This window comes from Glycine max, chromosome 19 (genome assembly GCF_000004515.6).
Source record: "Glycine max cultivar Williams 82 chromosome 19, Glycine_max_v4.0, whole genome shotgun sequence".
In the NCBI taxonomy this organism is placed as follows: domain Eukaryota; kingdom Viridiplantae; phylum Streptophyta; class Magnoliopsida; order Fabales; family Fabaceae; genus Glycine; species Glycine max.
This window is the reverse complement of record NC_038255.2, coordinates 33,854,494-33,860,518: the sequence shown is the minus strand read 5'-3', so window position 1 is coordinate 33,860,518 and position 6,025 is coordinate 33,854,494.

Below are 6,025 nucleotides of genomic sequence, written 5' to 3'. Positions count from 1 at the left end.
TCGAAACTGGAAATGAAAGGTTCATTGAAAATGGTGAAATCAGTGGGAGTACAGTTCCACGAGAAGTGGAAATTAAGGAAGTTAGAGTGCAAGTCCCTTTAGCTTGTGCCTCTAGCAGTAAGGTGATTGCTCCTTTAGTTGTTGTTAAAAAAAAATAATGAAGAGGAGTAAAACAATAATGAGCCCATGATACATAATGAACCTATTATGGAAGAACCACAAGAAGTAGCATTAAGGAGGTCTCAAAGAGAAAGGAGACCAGCTATTACAAATGACTATGTGGTATACCTACATGAAACAGAAATAAACGATGGTAATGATCTAGTTTCATTTTCACAAGCTGTAAGTTGTGATAATTCTAGAAGTAGTTAAATACCATGAAAGAAGAGATAAATTCCATGGAACATAATGGTGTTTGGGACCTTGTAGAATTACCAAAGTTGTAAGATTTGTAAGTGGGTCTTCAAGACTAAATGTGACTCTCATGACAACCTTAAATGTTACAAGGCTAGACTTGTTGCTAAGGGATTTACTAAGAAAGATGGCATTGATTATAAAGAGACGTTTTCATCGGTCTCACTAAAGGATTCTTTCAGGATTATCATAGCATTAGTAGCCCATTATGACTTGGAGCTACATCAGATGAATGCAAAAAATGCCTTTCTTAATGGAGAATTAGAGGAGAATGTTTATATGGACCAACCAATGGGATTCTTAGTTGAAGGAAAGAAACACATAGTGTGCAAATTAAAGAAATCAATATATAATCTTAAGCAAGCTTCTCGCCAATGGTATTTGAGGTTTAATGATATCATTGCTTCCTTTAGATTTATGGAAAATACCATTGATCAGTGTATATATCTAAAGGTTAGTGGAAGTAAGGTTATTTTTCTAATTATGTATGTTGATGATATCTTGCTTGCAATTAATGATCTTGGTCTTCTTCATGAAACTAAGAAGTTTCTCTCTAGAAAATTTGAAGTGAAAGATATAGGTGAGGTAAGCTATGTGATAGGGATAGAAATATTCCGTAATAGATCACAAGGATTGTTAGGCTTATTTCAGAAAACATATATCAATAAAGTACTAGAGAGATTCAAGATGGAAAGGTGTTCATCATCACCTATTCTAATTTAGAAAAGAGACAAATTTAGTCTTGCACAATGTCCTAGAAATGATATGGAACGAAATCAAATGGAAGCAATTCTATATGCATCAGTTGTTGTTGCATCTACCATAGAAGTTGAATTTGTAGCATGTTTTGAGGCTACAATTCAGGCTAATTGGCCGTGGAACTTTATTTCAGGGCTTGGAATTGCCGATAGTATTGCTAGGCCGCTGAAAATGTATTGTGATAACTTTGCAACAATATTTTTGTAAGAACGACAATTACTCTAAGGGTGCTAAGCATATGGAATTGAAGTACTTTGTTGTGAAGGAAGAACTTCAGAAATAAAGAGTATCAATAAAACATATTAGCATAAACCTTATGATAGTTGACCCTTTGACAAAGAGATTACCGCCCAAGACATTTATAGAACATGTTGAAAGTATGTGCATTATTGTTATTGATGATCATCAAGTGTAATTTACCTTATGTATTTTTTATGACACTCTGAGCTCATTTATGATATGTTTCTGATTACCTGTTCTATATGTTTGCATTCATATTTGTATTAGAGTAATGTTAACAGGTTTTGTCTTGAATAAAGATATTATGTTGGAACAATTATGTACTCCTAACTAATTGTCATATTAAGGAGAACTTATTTGTAGTACATGGAAGTGACTATGTCAATTAAGTGATGTACAACCGCCATGACTTAAATTGACTCGTATTCTTAATCATGAAATTATGATGTACCCAATGTATAAAATAGTTTAGTCATTTTTAATGTGCATTATGTTAGTATAATCTATTTATTTATTTAGTCCATAATATTTAGTAATGTCACATGAGCCAAGTGGGAAAATGTTAGAATTAATGTCTCATGTGAGAGACATGTGACTTATGTAAGGACTAATAAATAAATAATTAATCATTAGGGACTTAATTGTAATTGGGTTAAATAGGAGAAGTTTCTAAAAGTAACTGCTACTTGATGAGAGTAGTGGTTATAAAAGGGGGTTAATACCCACTAACGTAAAACAAGGTCCCCTTCCTGACAGAAATGAGTTCTCTCTAATCTCTGGCCATCACAAACGTAGAAAGATAGAAAGAATTGTCAAGGGAGTGAAATCTTTTTTCTCTCCTCTTCCAAAGAAATCAAAGTATACCGTAGAGAAGTCTCACTATGGAGAAAGGTACGCAATGTTTATTTATTATTTGTGAGAATCATAGGTTTCAAGATCCTGTTGATTTTGTATAATTGATAATCTTGGAAATCCTTTAAAATTTTTACAAAGCAAACTTTATTGTGAACACACCATTTCTACTCCCACCCCACACCTTTTCGTCTTTCTCCACCTCCTACAGAATCAAGAGTTTTAGAACCTCATTTGCATCCCTCTAATCCAATAGCTCATGCAATAAATTCTCGTTCCATCGCCCCTCTTCTTTGTTCATCAGATGGTCTATTGTCATGATAATATCTCCCACAAATGGATAAGACTAAATGCAAGGATTTCTGTCATCCCTTAGCCATTTATCTCCCCAAAATTTCACTGATCTTCCATTTTTGACCCTCCACTTACTGCTCTCCCTAACCACTGCATGGGAACTCCAAATACTCCGCTAGGAGTAACTCAAATTATTACCAAGCCTTGCCACAAGAAAAATGCAGCTTGGAAAAATATCTCGCCCTAAACAGACTGGCTAGGAAAAAATTTGGGATTAACAAAAGTTTCCACCCTTGCTTACTGAGAAGGGATAAATTGAAACCCTGGAAATCCTAAAATTTCAAACCACCAAACTCTTTCCTCATTGAGAGTTTCTCACACCTTAACCACCAAATACCTTTGTTGTTCCTATTACCCGAACCCCACCATAATGCATTAATCATATGTTCAACATCTTCAATAATAGTGACATGAAGCAAATACACACTCATTTAATATGCCGAAATGGCTTGCAACACTACTTTTAGCATCACCTTTTTCCTCGCCCAAGACAAGAACTTTTGTAACAGTGATACTGTAAGCAACAAGAAAATGAAATGGGAACATGAATTATGTTAATTAAATTCAAATTCTCAATGTGAATTGTAGAAGTACAATGGCAAAAATTGTAGAAAGGAATAACATAAAAAAGTAACCAAAACCCCCAAAAAAGAAGGGAATGATATCACACAACAACTGCCTCCCCACTCTCTCACGTTTTGCTTCTTATACTACTTTCAGGACCACACAAAATCAGCCAACCTGGAGTTAGTTATTTTGGCCCTCATGCTACGCCTCTCTCCTTCCTCATTTTCCACTTGTCTTCTTGCTTTGGTCCCACCTTTTCCTTCTTCATTTCCCTAAGGTTGCACTTGTTACGTTACCTTCCCTTTTAAAAGAAACCTTTTCCTCAAGGTTGAAGTCAGGGAAAGAAAGTTTAATTGCTGAAGTATCTTCCTATGTAGCTTGATCATCTTGAAGACCTTCCCACTTAATTAGTTGATGTTGCACTTATTGGTGGTTCCTGAGAATGACCCTTGATTTTAAGACAATTTCTGGTTGCAAAACAGGTCGCATTATGGAATTTTTGATAGGTAATGGCACATAAGGTTGAGCATGATCTCCTTTTCATAATTTCAACTGAGAGCAGTGAAAAACCGGATGGATTCTAGCAGATGGAGGTAAGAGAAGTTTGTAGGCTACTCCACCAATTTTCTCAATCAAAGGAAATTGCCCAAAGTACCTTAGTGTTAGTTTCTGATTTTTTCTCAAGGACACTGAATGCTGCCTATAAGGTTGAAGTTTCACCAATACAATGTTACCAATTGCCAGCTGAAAAGGCTTTCTTCTTGCATCAGCATATTTCTTCATGTGTTGTTGTGCTTTCTGTAAATTCACCTTTAATCTACTGATTGCAGCATCTCTTTGCATTAGCTATTCTTAAACACTAAGAAGATCTTGATTATTGAATGTGTACTTGATTAAAGGAGGTGGCTCGTGACTATAAACTGCTTTGAAAGGAGTTATGTCAGTGCTGTGATGAAAGGAAGAATTGTACCAAAATTCTGCCCATGGAAACAATTTATACCACTCCTTAGGATTCTCAAAGGTAAAGCACCTTAAATACATCTCAATGCATTTGTTCAGAGCCTCAGACTACCCATCTATTTGTGGATGGTATGCAGTGCTTAATTTCAAAGTAGTGCCACTTAACTTAAATAAGTGTTGCCAAAAATGACTAGTAAACACCTTATCTCGATCAGAGACAATTGTCCTTGGAAATCCATGCAGCTTTACTATAGTTTCATGAATAGCTCAGCAACTTGTTTGCTATTAAAGTCAGACTTCAAACTAGCCAAATGAGCATACTTGGAAAGTCTATCAATGACTACCATAATGACTGTATGTCCATTGGAAGAAGGAAGGCCAGTGATGAAATCCATAGCTACATCTTCCCAGATTTGGTCTGGAATTGGTAGTGGTTCAAGCAAGCATGATGGTAATGTTGTATCATGTTTAGCCTGTTGACAAATGAGACAACTCTGAACAAACTCCTTGATGTCTTGCTGCATACCATGCCAATAAAATTGAGAAGCAATTCTCTGTAATGTTCTGGTAAATCCGGAGTGTCCTCCCAACAATGTACTATGAAACTCATACAAAATTTTCTTTACCACTTCATGGCCTTATGGTAATACCAGATGACCTTTCCAATACAACAACTTATTAGAAACCGAATAAATCAGATTTGGAGGCTAGTTCTGCAAACAGAGCTGCATAATTAGACTCAATTGCTTGTCCTGTGCAAGGGCTTCCCTTAATTCTGGAATCAATTGCAACTTAGGTTGAGATATAGCCATCATAAAGGATCTAGAAAGAGAATCAACAACTACATTCTCTTTTCCTGACTTATACTCAATGGTGAAATCATAACCAATCAACTTATGCAACAAGTTTTTGCTGCTCAGGTATGTGAACAGCTTGATCAGTGAGTGACCTGAGGCTCTTTTGATCCGTCTTGATGACAAATTTGTGACCAAGCAGATAATGCCTGAATTTTGGTATTGCTTCAGTAGTAGCAAAGAATTCCCTTGCATAAGCTGATTGTTTTTGCATTCTAACATTCAGCTTTTTTGAAAAGTAAGCAATAGGGTGTTGCATTTGACTCAGTACAACACCTACACCTATTTCAGATGCATCTATTTCCAAGGTAAAAGGCTTCGAAAAGTCTGGTAGGGTTAAAACTGGTGCTTGTGTGATAACATTTTTGAGCTTGTTGAAAGCTTCATCTGCATCTTCTCTCCACAAGAATTTATCATTCTTAAGCAAATTAGGCAAAGGTGTTGTAATTATTGCATAAGATTTGATAAATTTTCTGTAATATCCAATGAGCCCGAGAAAGCCTCTTAATTGTTTAATGTTAACAAGTGTTGGCCAATCCAAAACTGTCTGTACTTTGTCTTTATCCATTGACACACCTTGGCCTGAAACAGTATGAAGGACTAGTTGGCCTAGTTTGGCATATAATTGGTGCTTCTGCAGCAATTCGAATAAACATTTGGATAGTTTGGCATATAATTGGTGCTTCTGTAGCAATTGAAGGACTAGTTCCAAATGAAAAAGATGCTCTTTCTAGGTAGAACTGTATACTAATAAATCATCAAAGAAAACCAGGACAAATTTTCTAAGGAAGTCTTTGAAAACATCATTCATGAGGCTTTGGAAGGTAGCAGGGGTGTTGGTAAGCCCAAATGGCATGACTAACCATTCATAGTGCCCTTGATCAGTTCTAAAAGCAGTTTTGTGTCTATCCTCAGCAGCCACATGAATTTGGTGATAACTTGATCTCAGGTCAAGTATGGAAAAATAATTAGAGCCATATAACTCATCAATGAGTTCATCAATAGTTGGGATTGGGAAGTTGTCC